The following is a 14,192-nucleotide window of genomic DNA, read 5'->3' on the forward strand; positions in this document are numbered from 1 at the left end:
GCCCATTCTCCATCTTGGGCCTGGGGGCGGGCCCCATACTCCACCTCAGCACATAAGGCTCCAAGGAGGCCTCGGAACATTGCTGCTGCCGCTCTGCCGTGAGTTTGTGGGGAGGACCGCTCCCCCCTGAAGGCCATTGTCCATCTTGGGCCTGGGGGCGGGCCCCATACTCCACCTCAGCACATAAGGCTCCAAGGAGGCCTCGGAACATTGCTGCTGTCGCTCTGCCGTGAACATTGTGGTGGGCCCACACCCACCACCGCCACAACTTTGGGGACACTGGTGCTGCTGCAGCAAATTTTTAAAATGTTTTTATATATTTTAAAGTGTTGTAAAGGTGTTTTTACTTTTTATTTTGTTGTACCACCATAAACGGTGGTTTTATCCATGTATTTTTATTTTGTTTTGTTTTATTTTGGGTTGGGGTGGGCTGGTTGTTGAGTGGGGTGGGGATTGGTTTTGTTCTGGTGTAATTGTTTCTGTTTGTTTGCTTTTATATTTTGTAAATGGAGGCGAATATGAGGCTTGGGATTCCTACTGTGGAGGGGCGAGGGAGGTATGGCGGTGGGGGCAGATGTTATAGGCGAAGGGGATCGAGATACGGATATGCTCGTACCCCTTCCAATCTGCGCCCCATCCCGAGATACGAGGGTAGGGTGAGCAAGGATTACTCACCTCCGTCACTGGTGTTGTGCAATGCCAGGTCTATAGGCAACAAAACCGCCACCCTGCGAGATTTCTTCATCTCTCAGGGGGTCGACCTGGCTTGTGTGACGGAGACCTGGGTGCACGAAGGGGATACTGTTACCTTACGAGAGATGGCGCCCCCGGGTTTCTCCGTCCTCCACCAGTCGCGGACTGTGGGCCGGGGGGGGAGGGGTGGCATTATTAATCCGGGAAGATTGTTCTTTCAGGGCTCTACCATCGCCATCGATCCCCGGCATTGAATGTGTTGGCCTAGTGTGGGGCTCCGAGGTGAGCTTGGCTGTCTGGCTGGTGTACCGGCCACCTAGCGCACCAGCAGCCACCCTGTCAGGCCTGCTGGAGGCGGTGGCCGGCTGGGCCTTGGAGTTCCCTAACCTATTGGTATTGGGGGACTTCAACATCCATGCTGATGCCACTCCCTCCTCACAAGCTCTGGACCTGGTGTCTTCCATGGCGACACTAGGGCTCTCCCAGTTTGTTTCGGGCCCCACACATCAAGCAGGCCACACGCTGGATTTGATATTTGGCGTCGGTATAGATGTGATCATGTTTCCTTCGATGAAGGTGCCATGGTCTGATCACTACGCTCTGAAAGCCAGGATTGACGTTCCACCCCCACCCTGCTTGGGTGGCGAGCCGATTTGGGCTCGCCCGCGGAGGCTGATGGACCCTGATAGATTCCGTCAAGCCTTGCGGGACCTTGCTCCCCCTGGCGACTCATTGACTGAGCTTGTTGAGGGCTGGAATACCCAGCTCCTGGCAGCCATCAATGAGATCGCACCTAAGCGCCCTCTGCGACCCCGCAGAAACCGGGCTCCCTGGTTTACCGAGGAGCTCCGGAAAATGAAGCGGGACCTCAGACGGCTAGAGCGAGTATGGCGGGGTGCCCGTGACGGAGCTTCAAGAACATCCTATAGAGTTTTTATGAAAACCTATGAGATGGCAGTGAAGGCCGCTAAGAAGTCCTACTTCTCGGCCTCCATTGCATCCGCTAGCTCTCGCCCGGCGCAATTATTTAGTATAATTCGGTCTTTAACGTCCCTCGAAGGACAGCCAAATTTAAATAACAATTGGACACACAGCTGTGAGGCATTTGCGAGCTTTTTTGCGGAGAAGGTCCTGTTGCTCCGCCATGACCTCCCCGCCAATTTCGATACAATAAAGGAACTGGAGGCCCCTCGACTGTCCTCGGGTCCAGTATTGGACCACTTTGACCGGATATCCCCAGCCGATGTGGACAGACTCCTCCGAGCTGGAAAGCCCACCACTTGTCCTCTCGACCCGTGCCTGTCCTGGCTGATTAGAGCGTGTCCAGACGAGGTGCGGGCCCCCCTGGGGGATATCATCAATTTGTCCCTTGGCACTGGGACATTCCCAGGGGAACTGAAGGAGGCAGTGGTGCGCCCGCTTTTAAAGAAAACATCATTAGATCCCTTAGATCTATCCAATTACCGCCCGGTTTCGAATCTTCCATTCCTGGATAAGGTGATTGAGAGAGCGGTTGCGGAACAGCTTGGTAGGTTTCTGGATGAAACATCGGCTCTGGATCCATTCCAGTCCGGCTTCCGCGCTGGCCATGGGACCGAGACGGCTCTGGTCGCCTTAACAGATGATCTCCGTAGGCAGCTGGATCGAGGCGGGTTGGGGCTGCTGATTCTTCTAGACCTGTCAGCAGCCTTCGACATGGTCGATCACGAACTCCTGGACCACCGCCTTGCCGACGTGGGGATCCAGGGCACAGCCCTTCAATGGCTGCGCTCGTTTCTCTCTGGTCGGGGACAGAGGGTGGCGCTTGGGGGGGAATTGTCATCCCGCCACTCCTTGGTGTGTGGAGTGCCTCAGGGTGCGATTCTCTCCCCGATGCTTTTTAACATCTTTATGCGCCCCCTTGCCCAGCTTGTCCGGAGTTTTGGGCTGGGCTGCCATCAGTATGCTGATGACACCCAACTCTATCTGTTGATGGATGGCCATCCTGACTCGGCCCCAGACACACTGATCAGATGCTTGGAAGCTGTGGCTGGATGGTTACGTGGGAGCCGGTTGAAGTTAAATCCTTCGAAGACAGAGGTCCTCTGGCTGGGACGGGACGATATGAGATTGAGGGGGCAACTCCCTTCTCTTGCGGGGGTGCAATTAGTGCCAGCACCGTCCGTTAAGAGTTTGGGTGTAATCTTCGATACCTCCCTCTCCATGGAGGCGCAGATTGCAGCTATAACAAAGGCGGCATTTTTTCATCTCCGCCAAGCTAAGCAGTTGGCTCCTTACCTCTCTCGCCCTGACCTAGCCACTGTGATCCACGCGACGGTCACCTCCAGACTGGATTATTGTAACTCGCTCTACGTGGGGCTGCCCTTGAGACTGACCCAGAAACTCCAGCGGGTGCAGAATGCTGCAGCGAGACTCCTTACGGGGTCTTCGCTGCGAGATCACATTCATCCGGTGCTATACCAGCTGCACTGGCTCCCGGTGGAGTACAGGATCAGGTTTAAGGTGCTGGTTTTAACCTTTAAAGCCCTATACGGCCTAGGACCCTCGTACCTACGGGACCGCCTCTCCTGGTATGCCCCACAGAGGAACTTACGGTCTTCAAATAAAAACATCTTGAAGGTCCCAGGCCACAGAGAGGTTAGGCTGGCCTCAACTAGAGCCAGAGCTTTTTCGGTTGCGGCTCCAACCTGGTGGAACGCTCTGTCGCAAGAGACAAGGGCCCTGCAGGACTTGACATCTTTCCGGAGGGCCTGCAAGACAGAGCTGTTCCACCAGGCCTTTGGTCAGGGCGCAGCCTGACTCCCTCCTTTGGCAATCTCTACAAAGCTTTAGTCTATGGTTGCCATCAATTTGTATTTTAATTAATTTTTAGAATGTATTTATAATGTTGTACTGTTTTAGTGTTGTTAGCCGCCCTGAGCCCGGCTTCGGCTGGGGAGGGCGGGATATAAATAAAATTTATTATTATTATTATTAGGAATGAATGCTCTACACCACAAGAATGAGTTTCAAAGCTTCACTGGAAAGCGTTTTAAAATAGTTACAATTAAATTTTGCAAAATAAAAAATAGCACATTGCGCTTAAACAAGCAATGTGCCCAAGTCTTCCTTTTAGTCCTTAATGCAGTTCAATTAACTCCCCTCTCTCTGATCCCAGAGAAAGATCCTATGCAAGTGTCTTGCTTGATCATCATTGCATAGTTTAGCCACTATTCTGACATGCTGGGGGCTCTTTCTCCCCATGTGCTGCAAGAACACAGAGACACTGAGTTCTTGGGTTTCATTTCCTGCTGATAGGCGCTGCAACCTGCCAACAGTTTGACCTCACTTGCAAAGGCACACTCCTCCATTGTTTCCCAAAACAGATGCATGCCAGCTATATAGGGACATAGGAAACTGGTCCACCTTGCTCAGTATTGCCTAGATGCTTTGTCTAACCCTACCTGGAAACATTGGAGATTAATGTGGTGCCATCTGCAGCCAGAGCATATTACTCTACCATGGAGCTACAGCCCTTTCCCCAAAGGACAAACATCTTTATGGTAGCAGACTTCTCATAAACATGAGCTGTGCAAAGAAATTTGGATTGCAGAAAGAAGCAGTGCATAAGCTGTTGAAATAGTCAAAGCTAACGAGTACATTTCAAAAGGTGAATATGAACTTCTGTCATGGCCTGTTGGAAATCCATGGAGGTTTTAATAACATCAATATCCTGGTTAAGAAGAGCTCTTTCCCCCTACAATCAAGTGGTATATAAATTTTATTAAACAAAACAAAGATTTTTGTGTGTCTTTGTGAAAACCCATGATTAGGTTTGGCTTATTCCTAGGAATGCTATATATTAATATTCATGTTGCATTTGCCTCCGAAATGCTAGTTTGGTCTGAAACTTCTCTTCAACCCCATGAGTTGGCTTTAAGAATGCAGATAGCTTAGAGGTGTGTGTGTTCCTCCTCCTCATATTCATGAACCCAGCTGCTTTATTTATTGCATCCTACTTTCATATTTCCCCCCTCTTATGGTTCATCTCACTTGGGGCCCTGATTTCTAGTTTATTTTTCCAGTTCATCTCTCAGCGGATTTCCTATCAAAGCTGCTATGAAAATGACTTGGGGAAGAAAACCCTTAGGATATAGAATTGCTCAACTAAAACTATTCATTGCTCATGCTAACTGCATGAATATATGAGAAATTCAGAAAAATAAGAACCAAAAGTTTTTTTTGTGGGAGGTGGGGAGGGTGTTGATTTTCCTGAGTTGCAATGGGACTTTTTAAAAGAAACTTGCTTTGGTATAGCATGTGGGTCCTTTCTCCATCAAAAATAACAATGTTAATTTTTAAAATTATTATTTAGAAAAGTATCTATGACCCACCAAGTCATACATTGCAACATGACAGTTGCTGTAGCAATATATACAATAAAAAAGAAAACAGCAAAAAAAACAAACCCAAAAAACCACCCAGCACAACAGGAGCATTAAAATGACAGAGGGTGGTGCTAGGGAAGGCGTTGTCGCTGCAGCACCCCTTGGCGTGTGGAGTGCCACAGGGCGCAATCCTCTCCCTGGTGCTCTTTAACATCTTTATGCGCCCTCTTGCCCAGCTTGTTCGGAGCTTCGGGCTGGGTTGTCATCAATATGCTGATGACACCCAACTTTATCTGTCGATGGACGGCCATCCTGATTTGGCCCCAGATACACTGACCAGAAGTTTGGAAGCTGTGACTGGATGGTTGCATGGGAAGCTAAATCCTTTAAAGACAGAGGTCCTCTGGTTGGGTCGAGACGAGACGGGGTTGGGGGGGGTAAACTCCCACCCCTTGCAGAAGCACAATTAGTGCCAACAGCTTCTGTTAAGAGTTTAGGTGTATCCCTCGATGCCTCCCTCTCTATGGAGGCGCAGGTTACAGCTACAGCAAAGGCGGCATTTTTAAAAGCGCTGTGTCAAGCAGTTGGTTCCTTATCTTTCTTGCCCTGATCTAGCCACTGTGGTCCATGCGATGGTCACCTCCAGGCTTGATTACTGTAATTCGCTCTATGCGGGGCTGCCCATGAAGCTGACCCAGAAACTCCAGCAGGTGCAGAATGCTGCAGCGAGACTACTTACGGGGTCTATACCAGCTGCACTGGCTCCTGGTGGAGTACAGGGACAGGTTTAAGGTGCTGGTTCTAATCTTTAAAGCCCTATACGACCTGGGACCCTAGTACCTACAGGACCGCCTCTCCTGGTATGCCCTGTGGAGGACCTTATGGTCTGCAAACAATAACATCTTGGAGGTCCCGGGCCTCAAGGAGGTTAGACTGGCCTTGACCAGAGCCAGGGCCTTTTCAGTTCTGGTCCCGACTTGGTGGAACTCTCTGTCGCAAGAGACCAGGGCCCTGCAGGACTTGACATCTTTCCACAGGGCCTTTGGTCGGGGCTCAGTTTGACCCCTCTCCTTTTACAAGACCCTGCATATAAGTGGCCTCTCTTACTCTTCTCACCGGCTCATACAAATAGTTGAGCCTGGTGAGTACTTAAGGTTCCCAACCCCTATAGTTATAGTTATAATTTGCAGGTAGCCATGTGATCTTATTTTGATTTCAATCCGATTTTAAGCTGTATTTCAGTAGATTGCTGAATTTTATGTCTTAATGTATTGTATATTTTGATGTTAGAAGCCTTGAGCCCAGTTCCCTATTTCCCAGAGATGTCCCTGACTTAGAGAAGCCGTCCCGGTTTCTGATTTGATTCCAGAATGTTCATTTCTTTAGGACGCCCGTTTTCATTGGAGAAATGTTGGAGGGTATGGAGTTATCTGACCCCCGAGGCATCTGAAGGCAACCCTGTATAGGGAACTTTTCAAATGTTTTATTATGTTTTTATATATGTTGGTAGCTGCCCAGAGTGGCTGGGGCAACCCAGTAAGATGTGTGGGGTATAAATAGTAAAATTATCATTATGGAATGGGACGTCCCCATTTCCATCGGAGAAATGTTAGGGGGTATGTAGTCCTTAAGGTATCCTTAATGTTGTATAAGCTTGCTCTGATTCCTAAAAGTGACATGAGTTATTGGGTGGACAAACAGCACTTTTCTTTGCTTGGGAACAGAACTGGAACATTCATTCATTCATTCATTCATTTAAATCGCCTCTGTACTGCTTCCATTTTTTTTTTCATTTAAAACAATCTCAAAGAGGTTTACAACCTATATTAAAGCATCAAATAAAGCATTATACAATATCAAATAAAACATTACTAATCTAAAATGCACATTTAAAGCAGCATGATTAAAACAAAATATTTTAAGCTTCACTCTCATGCATTTCCATTTGTAACTAATTGCCAGCTAACCAGTTATTGAAGAGCAAACACTTGAAGAAACACACTGGAGAAATGGCAAAGAGGCTCAGCTACGAAGTGGCAAACCTTTGATTCAGTTATTGCCCATGTCGTTGGGTGCCCATACAGTTAAAGTCCCTGTCAAGTTCAGATCACCATCTGCAATGTGGGTCAGGTTCCCTGACTTGTCCAAGTGATGCCATTCATTGCCTGTTACCTGTTGCTTCTTTTAAGGTATATTAACGTTCGCTTTGATTGCTATGAAGGTGGGAGGCAGCTGGATTCAGTCTACTCAACTGCAGGCAGGTGACTGGTGGTGTGTGGAGTTTTACGCTTAATGCAGATCCTCCCATTGCTTAGGTGGTGTGTGTCTGTGTCTATCTGGGGGGTAGGGGTGGACTGCAATAAAAAAATTGTGAAAATAATAATACTGATCATTTACTTATCTTAAAGTAGGACTGTGTATAACTAACAACCTACCATTGTGTGTCTTTACTTGGAAGCAAGTCCCACTGAGTTCAATGGGTGTTACTTCCAAGTAAGTGTGTATAATCTTATAATCAATCCTGGGAATTTTATTCAGGGATGATGAAGGCATTCTACTTTATCTAGAGCCCTCTGTTTTCCCATTTTCTTGTGTCCCACTGTTTTATTAAGTCCATTCTGCTTCCCCTCATTTATTTTCTTATGTATTCTTTCACTTTCTGATCCCCTGCCTTGTATTTCATATTCTCACTTCTTATCCCAGAAGATTTAGAAAGGGGAGGGGGAAGCTTCCATGTAGCTCTGAGAAAATAGCTTGGGGAGAAGGATCCCTGGGGTGACGCCTCCAGGATGAGAAGCAAGGCAGCTTAAATATAGCAGTGAATTGGACATGGAGATGGTATGAATATAGTTAAGAGAAGAGCATTGTTTGTTTATCTGATTGTTTGCCTGAATGGTGATTCTAATTTTGCCGTGCCAAATAACATTTTGATAAGCTTATCGAAACAGGGAAATGCCAGAGAAAATGCTTCAGTCTTAAGTTAATTAAAGCTGTAATTTCACTTGAGAATCCAGATCTGTTGACTGGTCTTTCTGGCCAGATTTCAACAAACTTCGCACAAAATAATCGAGTCCTGGGGTATTACAGCAGCTCACATTATCAGGAAGATTATGGATGACAGCTGGGCTGGTTGATGATAGCTGAAGAAAAACAAGTTTTGCTAGCTGGAGAGATTATTACTGAAGGCCTCCCAGTGGTGTAGATGGTTAAAAAAATAATAATAATCAAATATAGACTATGCCTTTAGCTATTGGAGCTGAAATTCAGATGATCTGGAAATCTACATATGGAAATCTGCATATGGAACCTGATGGTTTCATTTCATTAGTTCTTTCTTTCTACTTCTGAATACTGATTCCAGAGGAAATCTTTTTATGCACTGGGGGTATGTAATTGATGCAGTATTTGTGGTTTATGTTTTATTTTGTGCCTTGCTGAAATAATAGAAGATGCTATCAGTGACAATGGATGGAATGTTATGCTCCATCTCATATGTGGATTTATTACCAATGCTTAAAAAAACACTAGCAGGCTGATGGTATGTGCATACTATATGTGTTTTTAACCCATATGTATGTACTTTAGTTGTTGTGGTGCCAGCAGCAGTTTCTGCTACAGAAAGACCAACACATTGTAATCTGCCTGGCTTCCATAACAATCCCTTGTAGCTGTGCTGAAAATTTACTCACAGTATTTTGATATGTCTGCTTCACCCTTATTTCAAGAAGTTCAGGATATGTGGGCTTCTCCCCTCTGCTCTGCTCTGCTCCCTATGAGGTTAGCATAGATTGCGGAGAAGCATCTCGCTTACATTCCTACTTGTTCGCATTCTAACCATTAGGCCACACTAACTCTCAATATATAGGTAGCACCTATCAGAAGCAGGTTGGCACCCAGACAGATATTCCTGATGCATTATTACATTTTCATCCCACTTTGCTCAAATGCATCCCTGTTTCTTTGTTGTAAGCCACTTTGAGAACGGTTTTTGTGCATGGAAAAATGGCATACAAATAAAATGAATGAATGAATCAAGGTGGCATACATGGTTCTCTCCTGCTATTTTACCCTCACAAAGGTAGCTGAGGCTGAGATGTAGTAACTGGCTCACCCAGGGACCTTCACAACAGTGGAGAATGGAACCTGGGTCTCTCAAGTCCTAATACACATTCTAAAGAGTATGCCACTCTGGTACTGTGACTGTCCAGAAGAGCTACAGCAGCAGGAAACAAAAAAGAACACAATGGCGAAGAGAGTCTGGAAGAATCTGCTACATCAAGGGCAGATCCAGGATGGAATCAAGGCAGGCTGGCAAATGAGGGAGAGAACCAAGTTAGAACCTAGTGGGTTATGAGAATAGCCTGGCAGAAGTTGAAGGCTAATGCAGGGAACGCTAGCACAAACAGAACCTGAGTGCAACAGCACTCTCCCCTTGTGCAGTTTTAAACAACTGCCTCTGACATTGGAGGCAGAAAGTTAGTAGCATTGATAGCCTTATCTTTCATGAATTTGTCTAACTCTTTTTAAGAGCGATCCAAATTGGTGGCCACCATCCCATGTTGTGCAAGCAATTCCGTAATTTAACTATATGCTCTTACTATGTTTTTGTCAATATTGAATCTTTCAACATGCAGCTTTTTCAGTGTCCATGAGTTCCAGTGCTACAAGGGAGAAAAACGTTTCTGTATCTGCTTTCTCCATGCCACACATAATTATATACAGTTCTGGATGGCCATTGCAAACGCCTTGGGCGGCCATCAGTTTCCTCTTACTCTTTTCTCTAAACTGAAAAGGCCCAAATGCTGTAACCATTACACATTGGCTTTTCGGATGGTAATAATTATATTTTGATAGAACAACACTTTTGCTAGGCAGACCACTAAAATATATCCAGAGGCAGAAGCACAAACAGCAGCTAGTATGTCACCACTTTGGTCGGGGACAGCAGCCCTGCCAAAAGGAGCAGGTGGGTTTGTCCCCTTGCATGTGACTCAAGAACATTTTTGCTTACTTGTAAGTTGCTTACAGGTGCAGCATTGGGTCAGCTGGTAAGATAACAGGGGCAAGGGAGAATAAGAATGTAACTAGGGGAAATATAATGTGAGAAGCAGTGAATGGGCTAGTCCATGTCTTATACAATTGATGTTTTACCTATGCTGTATAATGAGTTAAATACTTCATCCAGTTATTTAAGTTCCTGACTTTGATTATGCTGCACAGAGTGTCCCTTACACAGGAATTTGATTCTTGGTATTATATATTTGGTGGCAATTAGCCAGGCTGGAAACAAGGTCCTATTCTATTTGCATGATAATGAAGCATTCGTTGAATGAAATCTAAACACTAATGAGATTTTATTCACAACACCTGATGGTTGACATTAATCAGAAAATGTGGAGAAGATGTTCATTTGTTTACATCAATATTCCTGCGGGTACTAGGCCAGGGAACATGTTAGTTTGTAAAGTAAACGACCAAGGGTGACGTGTCTTTGGGGCTTCAGGTCCTTTCGTACCGCAGTTAATCAGACCCAGAAAAAGAGAAATAATAAAAGGAAAGGTATTCACCTATTACATACTTCATACAGATAGTGTAGAATTAAAACAAAAATATTCCCCCACTCCATGTGCATGCAATTAACGAGTGGAATTCAACATTGTGCTATTACAAACATTCTCTCTGTGCAAGCAAGTCAGCTTTCCAGATGGAATGATCTCTCTTCCCTCCTGCTGCTCACAGTTTGGGGAGTTCTCTCAAAAGAAACCCCAAAAACCAATTTTCAGAGGCATGGGGGAGAAAATCCCAGTTGCAAGAGCAGAAACTCTTGATCAGGGCTTCCACTGGAGGGGTTTGTTAGGTGACTCCCTTCCAATGTTTTGAAATCTTCAACACTTGGTGAATTTCATATCTGACTCTTCAGGAAGCATCTTGTTTTGCTGAGCGTGGAAAGTATTTGAGTCGAAAATGTCAGGATTTCCAGAACCATCATTTCATGTCTTATGCAGAAGGGGAAAGGGCAAAGAGCTTTTCATCAGATTGAGCAAAACCTAGAAGAACCCAGTTTACAATGAAAGTAAAGGTACTAGCATTTTCAGAGCATCAGCTCCAACTTTTTCACCCAGAGGTGTGCTTACTGTTGCAGCTCCAGCTCTCTGGAATCAATTTGCATTTATTGTATATTCTTTCACTTTTTATCTTCTTGTGCACCTCTTCAGTGGCTTCAGGCTGTGAAGTGGTTTAAGCATTTGTAACATTAACTAATTAAATTAATAACAGCACGCCGTGTTCAAATAGCACTGAAGTCCCTCACGTCTGTGCTCTCCACCAAAATGCCAACTCAGTGGGGACTCACCAGTGAGTTGGCAGCATAGCCAGTACTGAAGTAAAGGACTTTACCGCTGAAGTCAAAATACGGATGTTGATAGTTCATAATGTTTATTGTCTCCTCTCGCTTGTATTGAAGCAAAAGGATTTGTTCAAAATCTAGATTGGTTAGGCTGGAAGATGCTAGCCTGCTTGAAATGTAGAGAAACTAGAGGAGGAAATAGCAGGGCAGAAAGGGCAGAGCTGACGCCGTAAGAGTGCCCCCCAATAAAGATTTTATTGTGCCAACTCATTTTGAAATGTATTTCTTCTTCAGGGAGACTTTAAAACACAGCTCTGTATTTTATAGTATGCTTAGTACCCATGTTTATGTGTCTCTCTGTGTGTTTTCCTCCAAGTGTTCAGGGTACCTGATCATGTGGCAAAACCCACACATATACAGCTGAATGCACATGGCTTCCCCGGCCATAGACTTCCACCCAATGTGCAAAGTTCTTTGAGTAGAACCAGTGGGGATGGGGAGAGGTAGTGCAGCTCCACTCACCCTCTCCTCTGAAGTGCCAAATCAGAACAAGCTAATGAATACATTTATTTTGCTCCGAGCTGCTCTTTTCAATGCTTTTGTTGTAATTGTGTTTTTATTCTTTAGTAAACCAGTCTGATTGTTTCACATCTGTCTCTTGTAATTCTTACAGATGATGATGATGATTTTATTATTTATACCCCACCCATCTGGCTGGGTTACCCAGGAGGCCTAGGTGGAGTAGCCTTGGTTAGGGGTGCCTGGTGAGTTCACAGTGAGAGCTTGAATAGGAAACTTCAACTTTCATAGCTCAGACTCTTCGCCACTGCATGACACCTGCCTAGATATGCAAGTTCAATGATCCATGCGCATTTCTGACTAGTCGAGAAAATGAGACACCTATTCCTTTTCTGATCATTGCTGAAGTTGCTGGAGGGCGTGAGCTACATTTGTTGTCTCACTAGTGGTCTGATCTGTGCTCCCTGGCATATTTGCCGAATACGCCATTGTCCTTGAGGCATGAGCCATCAGGCTGTCGCGGGAAGCATGCTAGCGACTCTGATTACTTAATCGCCTCCATTCGTCCTGTCATAGGAAGACTATAATAACCATTCTAATGCTGAATCATATTCAAGACGTTTCAGCAAAGTGACACAAGGTTGCTGCTGCCTTATGCCGCTTAAGTATGGCAGGGTTTCTATGTATCTGGGGTATGATCCTTTGCCTTATTGGATCAGGGAGAGCATTGCCACAGGGTGCCTGGACAGCAGAGGCTGACCCAGACTGCAGATGAACAGTGTAACCTGGGGCAAGGGGGGCATTTATATGACACTGTCTATCATGTCTTTCTGGAAGTTGCTAATGACTGCAGTTGCTTCTCAGGCAGCCTGAGGATGATGCAGTCCCAGAGATATGCTACCTTTAGCCTGATGCAGAAATGACCTTGATGAGCAATAGACATTAGAGCCTTATAGAATGATACAATGGGGCGGGGGGACTGACTAAAATTCTCTTCTCTCTATTCACAATGCTTCCTGCATTGACTCTCTGACTGCTACACTATCTTTAAAGGCATCTGAAAGCAGTAACAGCCTTACAGTCCAACATGGAGTTCAAAGGGCATTAATCTCAGAAAATCTTCACTTCAGACTCAATTACAATTGGAGAATGAGTACTGATTTCTTGTCTAACAGTAGTGTGTTCCTTATTTTATATCTCTGCCTATTCTATATTGAAATTCTTTGTTATTTCCCCCCTTATTTTTAATAATATATTCTATCTTTCAGCATTTATTACAAGGCTGTTTCTCAACATTTTAAATTTTATAAAGGGATCCTAAAATATGCATTTTAATGCATTTTGACATTTTTTTTAAAGCCGAGAACTGTATTGCAAAATTCAGAGAACTGTGAAATCCAGATGATGATTATGAGGATAATAATTGGGAGGTGTCAACTAGGTCAGTGTTAACACAAGTTAACCTGCAGTATAAAGTAATATAAAAGAGAGAGAAGCTTACCACCTCCATGGACATCTAGAGACCAGCAGAACTGGGCACAACATTTGCCACATACTTTACTCTGCCATATTTGATTTTTTGTCAGAAGCTACTGTGTGTGGGGGAGCTGAGTCAGATGAGGACTATGGGGTGGAGCTTGCCAGGATCCTGATCATGTCCACTATTCATGATAGGGTAGTCGTGCCAACGGAAGCTTTCTTGCCATTATGAATAATGGGGTCAGCGATTCTAGTCAGGATCCCAGTGGGCAAATGGTTTTAGCCCCCCTCTCTTCAAGACGTGGTTGTGAGATGGGAGCTGTCATCAGTCCCTACAGTTTTGCTATTTTGACCCAAATGGACATAAGTACAGGTGGGGTGGGAGAGTGACAGTGAAGCTAACAGCACACTTTCAAACACACTACAGGTGCATAAGAGGCAAGTGATGGGAGCAGGAGAGCAAGTTGATGCCGAGTGTTACAGAGAAGGGCAAGAGTGAAGCTAGCACAAAACGAGGAACAGGAATAATTAAACAAAGGAGCAAAGAAAATTCTGGGAAGGGAAATGGAGACATAAGGTAGGAAAGACAAGAGAGGTCAGGGTAAAAATGCAGTAGTAAGTATGTGTGCTGAAATTAGAGTCATAATTCAGAGAACCCCTCCAGAAATACCCTTGGACAATAAGGATTCCCAACTTCTCAAGGACTGAGGGACCCACTAGGCAAAGCTTGAAGTAAGGTAATTGTTTTGGGCTCTCTTATTAGAGGAAACTTGACAATGGTCTTAAAT

Source organism: Podarcis muralis, chromosome 1, assembly GCF_964188315.1.
Source record: "Podarcis muralis chromosome 1, rPodMur119.hap1.1, whole genome shotgun sequence".
In the NCBI taxonomy this organism is placed as follows: domain Eukaryota; kingdom Metazoa; phylum Chordata; class Lepidosauria; order Squamata; family Lacertidae; genus Podarcis; species Podarcis muralis.